Consider the following 17,225-nt stretch of genomic DNA (forward strand, 5'->3'; position numbering starts at 1 on the left):
GGCCATGTATAGGGGGACTGAGGTGGTAAATTGATTCTTCAGTGTCTTATCCAATCATAACTTTTTCTGTCATACACTCTTCTGAGTCCTCCCTTTGGTTCGAACTGCATAGAGAGGCCAAAAGAATTCAATAGAAGATCAAAAGTAGACTGCAAGTGCCTACATTCAAATAGAACCTAAGTGCCCGGAATTAAAACCTAGCAGCCTTGCTCTGTCCCCCTTTTAGGACTGCCACTGGACTTTTCTCTCTAGGGATACAAAATATCCACTGACAAAGCACTTGCATGGAAGGAAGGCTGACCTACAAAATCCATTCTAGCCCTCGTCGGAATGACTGTTGCTATAATAAGGGCTGGGAAAGTTGCAGTTGATTTGTGCACCTCTGGAAGGAAAGAAAGGGCTTGAGATCTGGTAGGGAAATCAATGGTAGCATATTGTACCCTATATGATAGTCATATCTCACATGATTTGCCTATATAAGATACCAGGTTTTCCCTGGCATCTTAGGTTCTCAGAACATCAGGCAACAAGGCTTGCTTGTGTCTTTGGAGAGTCTTTGCCACCCTGTCCCACACACTAGTGAGGGAAAGCACAGGATATAAAGCTCAGTTAAAACAAATCTGGAACAAGATGGTGCGGTGTACATAGTTATGGTTTCCACTTGTGCCTTAGCCCTGTATTTTGGGTGCATTGGCTAGGAGAGCTTAATCAGAATCTCACTTTTCAGTTTTGAAGTCACTTCATATTGTTTATCCAAGCTAGACACAGCTCAGTGTTGTTCAACCTTTTCTGTTGCACTTACTGTCGTGATTATCTGCTGCTGCAAAAACCCCACCTATACTGGAACTTTACAAAATAGCTATAAAGGTTATTATTTTTGCTCGGGAGAGGGTACGTCACCCTGAAAACAGTGGATGTTTTTGTCATTGAAGCTCTATTGTGAATAAAGTTTTCTGTGGGAGTCAAGAACCTAAGTTTCCACTTACCTGCTCTGTTGATTGGTGCACTAAATTCCAATTTGCAGATGCAATCTGGAACACTATCACCATGATCACCCCTCCGTAACCTTCCCTTGTCCTGGCCAAGAATCCTGGGATCTGATCTAACAAAGCACAGGTGGAGCACAGAAGCCAGGGCTGCAGAGCTGGGAGAAAAGGGAATGTGGGGCACTGAACCCAGTCCCCTGCTCCTTTTTCTCAAACAAATGATGGGCTGTATGGTTGGGTTCCCTCATGCTGGATGGAGGTGCATATGTTTGAGGATTGCTATGCAAGGAGATCTAAATCATACAATATAGGCTGTCACAGGTGCCAGTTGAGGTTTGCCATGATGTCATTTGCAATATTTATAGCTTCTAGGCCAGGCTGCCAACATCCAATAATAGAGGTAGTTCTGCATTTGGAGATTGTAAATATTCTACACGTTTAAAAAGCCCAATCTTTACAAGTTTGCATGACCTGGATGTTCATTTCCAATGAAGGCTTTGTTCAGATGTATAACCCTTTCTGAAACGATGAGCATCAATCTGCAAATATTCATGGGGTTATGTGTGGAAAGAGGAGGGTCCTGTGATCCAGCAGCTGCAGTGTACAATTGGGCTTCGAGGTAAACATGAAGTTCTACAAAAGCAAGGGCTGTCTTATTCATTCCAAAATCAGGATAAGCTTTGCCTAGCAAGCCAATGCTCATACAGGGTTTCTCTAGTATTTAAATGAGTGGGTTTGTTTCTGCTTTCATGGAGCTCCATATATGGAGCTTCAGATCATGATGAAAATCTCAAATCCTTGCACCTTCACAACTTCATAACTTGTACACTTATGGAATGCAACATTTGGGTAGGGGGGAATCACTGTTCTTATGTTTATATTTGCAATGGCATCGTTGTTAGATGCAGCTCAAGACAGTTTGTGATAACTCCTCAAAAGTTTATGGACATGGAGAGCAATAAATATTTAAAGCCTTAGAGAGAAAATGTCTCTATTTCTACATAAGTAAAGATACTCATTGCTGCTGAATGTAACTTTTAATTAAAAGAACTTCTCATTTCATACATATTTGTGTCTGTGTATTCCATTGCGGAGTTGCATGAAAATTTGCCATGAACAGCCCCTTCTTGAGAGAAATAGCAAAAGAATGCTAGATTTGGAAGCCCCAAGTCTTCAAAGTTATGTAGAATAATTAAAACAGGAAAGGAGAGAAACCTGGAGATACTTTTTAAAAAATGTTCAGAAATTTTCTCCCATCTTAAGTTAGCCATACATGGAATGCATGAGTGGTGCGATTGCCAGTGGAAGCCACAACTACTTGGTGGGGTTCCATACAGCTACTGTAACATCTGTAGGTGGTTCTTCTTCGTGGTCTCTATGCATCACACATATGGGCTTTGCGCCTGCGCAGAGACCAGACCGGAACCTTCTATAGCTGAGTGGAACGTTTTTGGCGGGAACCCCTCCCCCATGCTACCGCGCATGTCCATGGGGTTCCCGCCCTTACCTCAGTTCTTTGTCGTCCGCCATTGTGCTTAGACCATAGAACCAAACCTCTTAGCGTTCTTCTCTTTAAAATCCTTCTTTCACTCTAAATCTTTTCTCTTTTCGCTCATTTCTTGCTTCTTAACGTTTCTCTTCTCTTCTATCCATATATATATATATATATATATATATATATATATATATATATTTTATAGGAGTTAGATTTTCCTCAGTGACTTCGGTCGCGGTGCCTAGCTGTATGGCAGTTAAGGCCCCATTTCGCAAATGTGTGAAATGCGGAGCTAAGCTCCCTCCAACTGACGGGCACTCGCTGTGTGTTTTGTGCTTGGGTGAAGGCCATAAGGTAGAACCAGGAAAAATAGAGCTGACCACCTTCGCTCTATACTCTGGGAAAAAGCCCTCAGGGCCACGGACAAGGCCTCCAACGCCACAACGATGGATAAAACGGCAACCAGTAAGTCCGTTGATGACCGTTGCACTGAGGTGCCTGAACATTCCAGAGTGGCTAATAGGGCTCAGATACCCCTAACACCTGGACGGTCACTGGCGAGTTCCGCGGCCAGGAAAATCTCCAAGAAGGCCCGGACTCCCAAAGCTTCAAGGATGGACAAAACGGCAGCCAGTAAGTCCGTTGATGACCGTTGCACTGAGGTGCCTGAACATTCCAGAGCGGCTAATAGGGCTCAGATACCCCTAACACCTGGACGGTCACTGGCGAGTTCCGCGGCCAGGAAAATCTCCAAAAAGGCCCGGACTCCCAAATCTTCTTCTGAAATGGAGAAAAAGAAGAATAAGAATAAGAAGAAAGACGCGGAAAAACCCTTGTTAGGGTCATCCCGCACGGCGGAACCGGCTAGGAGTCACTCTACTCCTCCTGCCATACCGACCGCTTCAATACCGAGGCCTCCCTCGATATCGAGATCCCAGTCGGTACCGATGGCTACGGTACCGACACACCCTCCCAGTCTATCGGAGGGCGAGTTGCGGGATTCGGTTTCAGCGGCCTCCCACGCCCTTCAACTGTCGAACGGGAATTACATCAAACTCCCGTCGATACCGACACTGTTGTCTCGACACCGGGGCAGGGTTCGACACGCAAACCTGTTGACCCTCAAGATGACGGCATGGAGGATATTATCCACTCCTCCCCTCGTATCAAAGATTTAACTGTAGACCATATATTGTTGGCATCACTAAAGCCTTCAATGATAAAATTTTACGCGGCAAAGTGGCAGAGATTTCAAACTTTTGCCTTGGAAAACCATCAAGCTCCTGAATCTTGCCCTTTGTCATTGATTCTCAAATACCTATGGCACTTTATCAACAGGGACTCAAACTCACTTCCATCAGAGTTCACTTAGCGGCTATTACGTCTTTTCATCGAGGCATGGATGGTTTTACACTTTTTGTACATCCAACATCGAGGAAATTTTTAAAGGGGCTTAAAAATATGATACCGACAGTAAAGAGTATCGTTCCACCATGGAGCCTATCAGTGGTGTTACAGGCATTGACAAAGAAGCCCTTCGAGCCCATGGCCTTATCTGACCCTAGGCTACTAACATTCAGGACTGTCTTTTTAGTAGCCATCACTTCTGCTAGACTTGCAAGTGAGCTTAGAGCTCTCAGGATAGATGCTCCTTACACTATCTTTCACAAAGATAAGGTTGTGTTATGCACAGACCCTGCCTTCTTGCCTAAGGTAGTGTCAACCTTTCATCTGTCCCAATATATCACTCTACCAGCTTTCTTTCCGAATCCAACAACACCTGTTGAGTTTTCTTTACATACACTTGATGTAAGGAGAGCTCTTGCCTTTTACAAGGCTAGGACAGAGAGTTTTAGGAAAACAAAGCAATTGTTTATTTGTTATGGGGAGCCTTCTAAGGGACTCCCTGTGTCATGCCAGCGATTATCACGCTGGATTGTAGAGACAATTGAACTTGCTTACTCTATCTCTAAACTAGAGCTTATGAAACCTGTGACAGCTCATTCTACCAGAGCTGTCGCAACATCTGTTGCCTTCAGCAGAGGTGTTCCCTTGACAGAAGTCTGTAGAGCTGCAACGTGGTCCACTCCATCCACGTTTGTTAGGCACTACAGTTTGGACACCCGTGCTAGGCACGACTGCTCGTTTGGAAGGACAGTGCTCTCGGAGATCTTCAGATGATGCACCAACCCACCTCCAATATGTGTGATGCATAGAGACCACGAAGAAGAAATGCAGGTTGCTTACCTGTAACTGTAGTTCTTCGAGTGGTCAGCTATGCATTCACACAACCCACCCACCATCCCCACTTGGTGGTGTGAGACTTACAAATGACACAGTTATATGTGGAATGTACTTTATTGAAATTACACTCATGTTTATGGGGGCACAATGTTGGACTCCTGTAAACTGAGGTAAGGGCGGGAACCCCATGGACGTGCGTGGTAGCGTGGGGCAGGGGTTCCCGCCAAAAACGTTCCACTCAGCTATAGAAGGTTCCGGTCTGGTCTCTGCGCAGGCGCAAAGCCCATATGTGTGAATGCATAGATGACCACTCGAAGAACTACAGTTACAGGTAAGCAACCTGCATTTCTCCACGTGGTTTGGTCCTAGTACATGGAAAGTGGCCTTTGTGGAGACTGGTGGGGCCAGTTAACATGGCACATGGCCAAACATGTCTGCCAGTTCACAGTAATGAAAGGATGGGGGGAGGCATTTGCAGAGGAGAATTGGAAGATGGTAAGAGGATGTAATTAACCCTTTCCTCCCTTCTGATCTCTCCACCCCGCCCAGCCATTGGGTTTATTTTTGGTCTATGAGCCAGTTGGGAAGGGAGAGGAAACCTGCCTGGAAGGATGGAACTGGTGGTCAGGAAAAGTAATGCTGATGTTCAAGGTGGACGCATTGGCAGCCTTTCCCAACTGATATCACTGTTGTAATGTTATTAGAGTGTGAAGAAACCACTGGGTAAGAGGCTCCTACACCACTTCTGTAACATAACAACCTCTTGCTCTACTGCTACCAGTAGCTCTATATGTATTATTGTTGGTGCAATTCATATTTATGATATTGTATGCAGCACATGACTGAGTAGCCTAGGCAAAAACATGTTCTTGCCCCAAGGAGTTTACAGCCTAAATCAGGGATGGGCAACATGGTCTCCATGGCACTAATGTGCCCCTGAACACCTTTCTTGGCAATTGCCTTATCCTTCCCCTTAAAAATAATAATACCGTATTTCTTCGATTGTAAGATGCACACTAATTTCAGTACCACCAACAGAAAAAAAACCCTAAGACACACCCGCGATTCTAAGACGCACCCCGTTTTTAGAGATGTTTATATGGGGGGGAAAGTGTGTCTTAGAATTGAAGAAATACGGTAATCATAATTAAAAAAAACTTATGGCAGCTGGTTCACTTAAAATCTAGGCTACATGATGGTGCTCAGAGACATTCTTAGGAAGTGAAGACGAGGGAGAGAGAGAATGGATGGGGCATGGGTGTGTATATGTGTGTGAGAGAGAGTGGGGGAGAGAGAGAGCGTACTATGGCTTTTGATCCAGAGTGAAAGACAAAAGGATAGGGTGGGAGAGAGGTTTCTGATGGCACTGAAAACAATGGGTTGAAAGAGCTTGATTAGTGTATTATAACTCGATCCCTACCTCTGCCTTGTACTCAGTCTTTTGGGTAGGTTACTTGTCCTTTGTGACTAGACTCACCTCACATGGAAGTCATTTTGTGATGGTGCCCACGACCATTTCTCAAATTGCCAAATGTGCCCACTGGACCAAAAAGGTTGCCTACCCCTAAATATCAAGACTGGCGGAGTTAATGGGAAATGGAGTGAAAGAAGGGCATAACAGAAAGAATGGGCACACGACCAGTTTCGGATGCTTCGTTTCAACAGAGGATGCAGGCTGAGTGGTTGAACCAAAGGCTTCACTGAATTGGTTGCTCTGAGCTTGGATTTGAGGGAAGGCACCACATAGATGTTGCAGAGGTGGGTACAGGCATAAGGGGCAGTAAGGGGGGATGGGCACAGTTAATTGAGGGATCAATCGACTTTAATGACTCCCAATTGACCAATGACTCCCTGACACATTTCTGGCATACTAAGCCTAGGGAAAGGAAATTATGTCCTTGGTATTCTATATGTTGCCTTCCCAGAAATAATATCCAAAATTCAAGAAAAAATTACAAAGAGATAAAGACCTGATGGTATTTTAAATACTGGAAATATATTTCTATCGCCAGCTTATATACTCCTTGCTGTTAGTATTCTGCTCCATACAAGCAGGAAGCCTCAAGACCCAAGACAAATTGCCTTCGAACTTTGTAATCTTAGAGCTTCTCAATTGTTACAGTCAGCCGTTACTTTTCCCTCTACCCAGAACAATACTTATTCTATTACCATTTCTCCCACTTCCTTTCTACACCCAGCCTACTCTCGGCTCTTACAAGATTGAGAAATCAGCTACTTAGAATTCACAGAATGGAACACTGAAGTTGAGAAATCAAATAGAAGAAGTCGTCGGGAAAGGCAGGGCTGAGACTGAATGTTCAGCCTTAATTGTGTGCTGCTTGGGTTCATGTCACAGTGGTGTTTTTTTTTAAAAAAACCAATCTGAAGGATTGAGCCATTAATGCACTTTAAGATGGGATGCAACGTTAGTAAAATTTCTTCACCATACTTATCCTTACTGAATCCACTAACAATAGGCAACACCAGGTCCTGATGTTTAAATCCAACTGAAATTTGGTGTGAGACTAGCAATTCTGGTCATTGTAGTGTGTGCACTCTCTCTCTCTCTCTCTCTCTCTCTCTCTCTCTCTCTCACACACACACACACACACACACACACACACACACACACCACATTGCACCTTAATGGGATTATTGTCCCCTGGCAGTTGAAACTGTGTCGCCAGTGCAACATTGTCACTAAATGGAGTGTTCCCCACCTTAATCAATGGATGGCCACACTATTTTTGGTTGTGGCACTGGAGTGTGATGGAACCCTGGGAACTTGGATGTACAGGTGGATAAGAACAATAAAGGTTTCATTGGCAAAGACCATATTATTATGATGGTTTGAGATTGCAAGCTGCCTGGCTTAGGTTTTATCCATGGGCCAGATTTGAAGTGTGTAAAATATAAATCCTACTGGAACTAGCAACACTGTAACCATCCGAGAATCTAGCTGAGGCTATCATCACTATCTCGAAAAAGGGTTTCCGGCTGAAGAGAGGCACCTTCTCTCCTTCTCCTCATATGTTCCCCAGTTATAGTTGCACTTCTGTTACAGTGGTGACTTAGGTCACAGTTTCATCTGCTCCATAGTATGTGTCTGTAAGGCTGTGATGAAGTACTTCTGGAAGATGGTCACTGCCCATCCCTTCGTCCAGGGCACAGAAGGTTCAGGTGGAGTCTGGCATTGTGAGATGCTGATTCTGTTGTTATTCCAGGGAGTGGACAAGGTTGTTGAAGACACCATTTCTTGGAGATTTGCCCAACAGAGCAGGGAGGGCTCCCTTCTGAGAACTTCCTGTTTCAACAGGCTGCCTTATTCAATAATGTCTATTTGCCGGTTGAATGTACTGATGATAAATAATACTTTGTGTTCCTTGGTAACCATCTCCTGAATTTCACTGGGTGACAGTGTGATTGGCTGGCTTCTTGGAAAGGGGCATGTGATGAAGACTTACAAACTGTAGGGTATGTTGCTTATTATGTCACTTATTTTTGGTTAACTATGACATCTTAGGGATAAACTTAGCATGACAACGGAGACCTGGGAATAGTTCTCCAGTTTCTTTAAACTTTTCCAAAAAGAGCAGTTGTGGGAATGGGGTGATCTGGCTAAGGAGCAGGGAGGGAGGTTGGCCCTTTTCCCGTGTGCCATTTTCCTATTTAAAATCCCCCTGCCAGCCCTGTTAGGAGTTAATGTGCATAAGCAAATGCATTTTTCCTAACAAGAGCAGTATTGGCCAAAGTTACAAAAAGAAGTCCCCTTTACCCTGCCTTCCTGCTAGAAAAAAGAGCCGTTCCAAAATTACATTTCCACCACCACCACCAAGGGGGCTTTGTGGCTGATTCCTTAGGGCAAATGCTGTCCAGGGTGCTGATCAGTGGGCCTCAGGTCTTGTTTCCTGAATACTCAGCAATTCTGGGTTTGGTTTTGACCAAAGCTCAGGGCTACATTTTGCTCCTTATGGGAGATGCTCTCCTGTGCCAACCCAGGAGATCTCCAGCCCAGGAGATCAAAGGGATAAAAGTGGCCTAAATCAAAGTATTCAGATTAACTGGCTTGGAAATTTGAACGCATGGCATTTGTTTGTTTTCTGAACTAGCCGCAATTGGGTTGTGTATATTACCTCTCAACATGTCAAATTCACAGCAGTGCCTCTTTCTCTAGCCTTCAGTGGGCTTTAGATCCAATTGACAAGAAGCAATGCTTTTAGGAATATTTTAAAAATGCTATCCGTGCTGTTAAACATAAATGCAACAGAGTTTCCTACATGAAAACAACAGCAGAATTGTGGGTTCTCAATGTAATATCGACCCGCACAATGTACGCTCAGAATGGCTGTCTTCTGGTTATGAAGCAGGTCCCAGCTCATTTCATCTAGCTGGACCGAGGCACAAGGAGGTCAAATGATTTGTTCAGGGTCATGCTGCGAGCAAGTGATTTGCCCATGATTTCCCCTGTTCCTATACCTTTGCCCAAGCCATAGGGCTAGCTAATGAGGAAGCACAGCCCCTCGGGACTGTGCTAGAACTGGCAAGTACCTGATTTCATTCTTAATCATTAAATAAGGAAGTGTACACTTTAGTTTTGTTCCTTACAATACTGTAGGATGCCTCCCCATACAAACATTTACTCTGGTTGGTTTTGTCCTGAATTTCTGGAAGGTCCTTTTGTGAACAAGAGAACTGTTTGTGGCATATTTCTATTTAAGCTGCATAGTACTCTTTTTGTTGGGAAGGGTTACAGTGAGCAGTGGGTGTAGGGGAAAAAGACTCATGCTCCTATTAGAATTGCTGCCAATTTTTAACCCAGCTACACCTGGTTATCTAGCGGCAGCAGGCTTGGCTGAAATACTAACAGCAATAGTTTTCTTTTCCTACAGGTCTGTCAAACTGACATAGCCACATTGCACGCTTATGCCTTCCCCATTTTCAATAAACACAAACAAAACATAACAACTAAAACAAATAAAGATGCTTAAGCGTTTCTACATGGACTGTACATGGACTCTTGCTCTCACTAAAGACGGTAGTGCACACACTGGTAACTTCGAGGCTTGACTTCTGCAACATAGGGCTACCTTTGTGCCTAGTATGGAAACTTCAACTAGTTCAAAATATGGCAGCCAGGCTGGTCACCAGTACACCTGGGGGGGGGGGGGGGACCACATTACACCAACTTTAAAATCACTGCCAATTAGTTTCCGGGTGAAGTATAAAGTGTTGGTTATTACCCTTAAAGCCCTATATGGTTTGGGTCCAGGTTACCTGCAGGATCGCCTTCTCCCATATAATCTGCCCTGCACACTCAGGTCTTCTGGGAAGAGTTTACTCCAGTCAAGCGACAACTAGGCTGGCAACTATTACCCAGAGGACCTTTTCTTCTGCTGCCCCCAGACTGTGGAATGGCCTGCCGGAGGAGATTTGTCAGCTTATTGATCTCTCTGAGTTTAAGATAGCTGTAAAGACTAGTCTCTTCCGGCAGGCCTACCCGGATGAATTTTAAACCTAAGAATTTTAAGATGCTGTGATTGTTATTTTAATATTGTATTGGTTTTATATGCTCTTTTAACTAATTTTATGTATTATATTGTGTTTGGTGTTGTTCCCCGCCTCGATCCAGAGGATAAGGCAGGTTGTTGTTGTTGTTGTGATGATGATGATGATGATGATGATGATGATGATGATAATGATGTGGCTGTCAGCAAAGTCAACCATACAAGGGAAGTCCATGTGGCATGCATGTTTCGTTGGTGATGGGGAGAAACCTTGGTGGTGAGGAGATGCTAAGACCATAATTACTTCTTCCTACATAATGGACAGGTGACTCAGAGGGATGCACTTTCTGCTAATGCCTCCGTAGTGTCTGCATTTAGGGATCTCTGTCCATAATAATCAGAAGTAATTATTTATGGATAGTAGGTATGCCTATTTTTGTGAAAGCAACATTATGTGTCTGAAGAAATTTCAATCAGTGCTGTGTCCAATTTTAAAAAATAGGTGTTCAGGGTGAGAAAGAACTTCTGGAGGCATCGAGTGTGTGTTCAAAAATAATAATGAAAAAATAAGGCTACACTGTTCTTTTTAGAAATGTGGTTAAGCACAGCCTGGTCCTAAACATGGTATAGAGTTCAATGGGACTTTCTCCTAGGAGAGTGTGCTTAGGACTTCAGCCTTAGTTTGGTTGATATCCCACTTTGAAACCTTCCATGAAGTAGAGTGAGATGGCCTGCTTCAAGGGGCAGAATCCAGGGGAGTCATTTGAAGGACAGCAAATGTCAATGATTGAGTATTGCTTTTAAAACTGGGAGTGGTACCCTGTGGGGTTTTTGGCCTCATGCAGCACCATTTCTTGGGCTATCTCTCTGGGATGATTATGTTCATCATTTATTCTGACCATCGAGTTTCGCTTTCCTGGTGAAAACAAAATGTGATGGTTGGGGCAGGGGGTAGTTTTGGTTTGGTTTCTTCATACAGACTCTGTGCAACCTTGACCATATCTGCTCTATAGCTCAGTGTGCAACGTGTTTGCAGATGAGCATCTGTGCATTTCAGCTACGAGGGCTCGTTCTGAGAAGAAAGGGCACCTTTCTAGAGTCCCCTCCTGACATATTCGCTGTTTGAAACAGTTTCACTTTGTCTTATTCTGCTTGGTGGTTTTTTAAAAGTGTGGAACAACATTAGCTCCATCCAAGCTTGTGGTTTAGTCGAAAAATAAAATTCCGGTAAGGCACTTGGACCATCTGGCAATGTCCAGTTGGACCTCTGTGTGTGTGTGTCTGTGTGTGTGTGTGTGTGTGTGTGTGTGTGTGTGTTTAAACCACTATGTCCCTGTGCAGACCCATGTACACAGCTAACAAAGAATCCTGTGATTTGACACCACAGTGAATTATGACACCTTTGGAACCCAAAGGAATGTGTTCGTTGCCTCAATGAGAATGAAAGCTGTGTGTCAAGAACTCTAGCTTCTTTTTGATTGGACGTCTCTACCTAATCTATTTTTAGACTTTTTGTACCCATTCAGCATTTATCTTAACCAAGAATCCCAAGCCAGAACAACCACATACAACTTTAAAAGGAAACCAGAGACCTCCAGTCAGAGATGTGGCTGGTTGCTTGGAATGGCTATGCAACCCTCAGGTTTCTTCGCCTCACCTGTATTTGGCCATGTGCTGGTTTCTTCACATCCCGTTCTGCCTCCCAGTTTTCCTTCCCCCTCCCAGACACCTCCCTCCAGCTTCTCCTCTTTCTACCTTTCCTCCTTGCCATATCTTGTTACAACCCTCCTTCATTAGGTAGCTGGTCCTAATGTCACCACACAGCATCCTTGAGCAGCTGCTGTGGTCCCAGCAGTGCTCTTGAAGGGTTCACGGCTGAGACCTGGGGTTGGGAGCCTAGCATCACTCTAAAGCACTGTGGGACATTAAAATGGTGGATCCCAATGGCTCCCAGCACTGATTCAGAGCTAGGGTGGCCACTTATGTCTTGCCAAAAAGGAGGAAACACATACAGAGAGAGAGAGAGAGAGAGAGAGAGAGAGAAGAGGGTGTAGGTTTGTGTAAAATGTATACATGCTAATTTATATGTATAGATGCAAATTTATAAAGAATTGCAGAGCCACAACATCCTTCAGCACATTACAATGTATATGGACCCCTGGCTCCAAGCTTCAAGGGTGAAGATTGGTAAAGATCTTAGACATGATGCCAGCACATGGCTGAGCACATCCAATTCAGAACCATTTGTAACTGCATGCATTATTACATAATAGAGGCGATGCATCTGAGCTGGGAAGTCCCCAATTCTAATCTCACCTAGCCATTTACTAACTGGGTAGCCTGTGGCAAATCACTAGAGCAACAATAGCAATGTTGGTTATTTGATAAGAAGAACCTATAACGATTTCTTAGGTGCAGGCTTCTGTCTGGAATATGGGGATAATAATCCCCATTGAAAAGATGGTTTGAAAGATTACTAAAATAATGTATGTGAAGTGCCTGAGCACATTTTAATGTGCCATATAAATGTTATTGCTCCTGGTGGTTCCACATAGACCCATCCTCTGATTGGAGTCCACCAGGAGAAGAGCCTTCAGCGTGGTGGCCCCCTCCTATGGAATTCCCTGCCTCTGGAGGTCAGGCAGGCGACAACTTTGTGTTCCTTTCAGCGCCTCCTGAAAATGTCATTATTCCAGGAAGCCGTTCCCTAATGGCCAGCCATGGTTCACTGTACATTTTGCTTCTTTTAAAATCTTTTTTAAAGTGTTTTATTCTGTTTTTATCTTATTTTATCTTGTACACCACTCTGAAATTTTCAATGGGGAGCGGTATATAAACATTGTAAATTTATTTATTTAAAATATTTATATCCCACCATATATCAATAATATCTCAAGGCAGCATACAAATACCTAGCAATAATTAACCCCATGAAAAAATGGGGGACAAATGGGAGATTAGGCGCCAAGGGAAGTGCAAAATCTACTTCCATCTTATTACAGAATTGGGGTGCAGGACCTCTTTCAACCAGAGGGCCGAATTCCATTTTGGAGAAGATCTCGGGGGCCTCATTCCAGTGGTGGGCAGGGCTGAAAGCAAAAGGGGTGGGGACAAAAAAGGACGAACACCCATGGATTTTGGCTTAAAGCTCTTACTTTGAATAACTAATTAGTAGAGGTGTTTCAACTTTTTAGAATGGGGAGGGATGTACAAAAGTTGGGAAACCACAAAATGATTGATGGTTGGGAGAAAGGGGGTAGGGCCAAGGGCAGGAAGAGTGGCCTCCTTGGGAACCCCAGAAGGCTAGATGGTGACCCTTGGGTGCTGAGCTGAGGTTTTACACTCCTGTTATGGAGGACGTGCAGCAGTCATTGACCAGCATCGCCGTGGTTTGGGAAAACAAGCATGCAATACAACTGTCATCATATCCAGTCTTTCACTAACCCTTCCCCAATTCATTCTCTGCCTCTTGCACAGGATGAGGAAACACTGAACAAAATAACATCACTTCCTGTGTTTCCTTTACCCGTCTTTACCCAAGAGATGTGTGTGGGGTGACAGCAGTTACACGTCCCCTGTAAAGTGTAGCCGGGCCCTGAGCATACAGATGGATCCAGCAAAGAAGTGTGGGGCGCAGAAGGACAAGTGAAACCATTCTGATTAGCTTAATAAGTAGCAGTGTGTCAATGCACCAGCTGCCTAATCATGGGCAGAGATTTTCAGCCAGAATAATCAGTGTGCAAGCCATGAAATTTACTCAAGGGCAAGTTTCCAAAACAGCAGAAGACAATTAGTACATGTGCGGCAAATCCTTGCTACAGGTTCTTGTTGACAGCATTTCAAGACTGAGTATACGTCTGTGATTACTGGAAACATTCTCATTTTAATTTGGAAAACGCTGGCCCATCACCAGCAAAACATTTTCTCTCCTCTCTCCCACTCTGTGTGTGTGTGTGGGGGGGGGCATAATAATATATAGGCAGTCTGCCCCATGATGAGACATACACGGAATGTGAGATGTAAAGACCTTTAGATTAACATAGATGGTGGTGGGTGGGTGTGAGGTTTAAAACACAAGCAAAAACATCACCCATGTCAGTCAATATTGTAAATATTTCCTTTTTGCTATTATTATTATTATTATTATTATTATTATTATTATTATTATTATATCCCGCCTTTTGCCTAATACTGGGCCTCAAGGCGGCATTACAAAATTTAAAACATATACATTAAAAACCTATAGAGATATACAAAAGTTAAAAGTATATTAAACATATTCCAATATTAAAACATTTAAAATAACAATTTTAAAAGTTCTAGGCCCAGACCAGAGGTCCATATCATTCACCAAAGGGCTGACAGAACAAAAAAGTCTTTGCCTGCCTCCTAAAGCACATCAGGGAGGGAGCCAGTCTAGCTTCCCTGGGAAGAGAGTTCTAGAGTACTGGAGCAGCCACCAAGAAGGCCCTCTCCCGTGTTCCCACCAGGCGTGCCTGTGATGTTGGTGGGACTGAGAAAAGGGCTTCTCCTGAAGATCTTAAAGCACAGATAGGCTTCTAAGGGAGCATACGATCTTTCAGATAACCTGGACCCGAACTGTATAGGGCTTTATAGGTCATAACCAGCACTTTGACTTGTGCCTGGAAACAGACTGGAAGCCAGTGGAGCTGTTTTAACGGGGGAGTTGCATGCTCCCTTTTGGTTGGGGGCGGGCAGGGGAATTAGGTTGTTGTTTGCATGCCTTAAACAATTCTGAAAAGGGCAGCATCCTGATCCAGTTCCAGTCAACTGCAAGCAGTATCACATAACAAGTATTGGCCTTCCAGATCAGCATCAGAAGATGCATCCAAGCCAGGTCAAGGGCCCTGGGAGCACACCTGCATCCACGTTGACAGTGCTTGTAGAAGCCTGCTTCCGCATATGGGTCGCGCTCGCTAGAGAGACGTGGTCCTTTCTAGGTAGGGGCGCCAAAGCAGTGGGGCTCAACTATGCAAGCACTCCTCCTCTCATTCTTGCAGGGAAGCTCACGGTGGGTACAACCCCCCTTGTGCAGCCCCCCAACTCAATTCTACTTGCAACCTGAGCCCTCCACTGGTTACTGGGGAAAAGGTAATAGTCAGCAGAGAACGCTGTCGAAGACGGGCAAAAATCCAGCAGGCTTCTCCACTTTCAGGGAAATGATGGTGACAAACCAATAGAACTCTCGTTGGTTGTAAATGATGCTTGCAATATCATTTCCCCAAGGAGCACCATAGGGATTGCAGTTCAACCTCACTATCTCTGGCTCCAAAAGACAGTTCCCAGCTTTGGAGCCCTCTGCTGCCTCATCCTCCTTTCCCAAGGGAAGCCTTTTTCTTTTGGAGATAGTGAGCCTTATATTGTGTGGGGAGACAGCATAAATGTAATGAAGATATGCTGAGCTTTAAGATTTTCTCTCTATCTCCCCCCCCCCCCATTCTCCATTGGTCTTTCTGCATTCAGCCTGTTATGCCCCCCTTCTCCTATCAATAAATATTGCTTCCTTTCTCTTTGCCTTCAGCCTGCCACCCATCCTCCTCCCCCTTCCTATCAATAAAGTTGCCAGCTTCATGGCCTTGCAAGGGGAACTTCTGCCCACGCTCTTCCTCTCCTTGATGTAAACACAGGCGCCACAACCTTTGCCTGAAATGCAACCAGTGTGAAATGAAATGGAGAAATGAATGCCGGTATGACCTTGGGGTGTAATGCAAATGTAAACAATTTGAATGTCCCAATGTTTTCCCAAAAACATAAAAAGTGCCAATGGGTCTTATCAAGAGAAGGAGGCAGAGACAGCAACTCTATGTGAATTGCCCTGGCTATGTGGGTGACCTAGGGTGCCAGGAGTAGCAGAAAGAGGGAGGGAACTGGGTGCATACCAGAGGCCCCAATTCCTCGGATATAGCAAGGCAGAGATGGGTCTGAAGGGAGGTAAGCCAGATGCTCCCCAAACAACAAAGGACAAAGCGTTTATGGTTCTGAGGGCAACCTTGGGAATCACAGTAAGGCTGTCAGAGGTACTGTCAATCAAGCAGTAAACAAGCAACTTGTGCTGGTCATGAACATGATGAACTGTCAACGAAGAGCATCCCAGACACCCACCTCTCTTATGGCCACAGACCCTAATGAGAGGCAGAAGGTATAAAAACCCTGATCTCCCTTTGTTCAGGCAGCCGTGGCATTTTATTTTAATTTTGGATGATCCCAGGTGCACCTGAGAACGGATCCTCCATCCTGGCTTCCTCCTTGGCCAGGAGGAGAGTTATCTGAATCAGTGAGTATGTTTTGGGTGAATTTCGTGGATGGAATTCATTGCCCAGGGCAAAGATAAGGGTGGGCCATCTTGCTCTGTCATACTGCATGACTTTATACCAGGTTATACATCCAACTGAGGGGAGAGGGAAGTGCTCCCTTGGCATTTCTCCCCCCTGCCGCTTGGCAGGCGGGGGTCCAATAGCAGCATATCCCAAGACTCGGCTGGCAGAGATTCTATAACCCAACAGACACAGCTGGATAAACAGTGCCATGGTTAACCGGGAGATTAGCAGGCTCCTAAGGGGTTGTACTACCAACTAAGTGGCGAGGAGGGAGTTCCCCTGGTGTGACTCGCCCTTGAAAAGTCACACCCTTAAAAGCAGGCGCAGTCCAGTGGGCTCCACTGCCAAGATTTAGGCCCTTTCTACACCTAAGGATTATCCCAGGCAAATGGAGGGATTGTCTCTGCCTGCTCCCGGGATCCCGTGTGGCATTTGGTTGCACAGGAACAATCCCAGGACGATCCTGGGATATAGGGCTGGTGTAGACATGCCCTTAGTTGGCTAGATTGGTACAACTCTGGGTTGTGCTACCAATCAGGAAGAGGGGGAAGGGGTCTCTCTGGTGTGACTTCTGCTTATCCATTGAAAGCAAACCCTCCTCCTGAAAGCAGGAGGAGGGCTTTCTCCGCTGTGGCACCCCGGCTGTGGAATGAGCTCC

Source organism: Elgaria multicarinata, chromosome 9, assembly GCF_023053635.1.
Source record: "Elgaria multicarinata webbii isolate HBS135686 ecotype San Diego chromosome 9, rElgMul1.1.pri, whole genome shotgun sequence".
Lineage (NCBI taxonomy): Eukaryota > Metazoa > Chordata > Lepidosauria > Squamata > Anguidae > Elgaria > Elgaria multicarinata.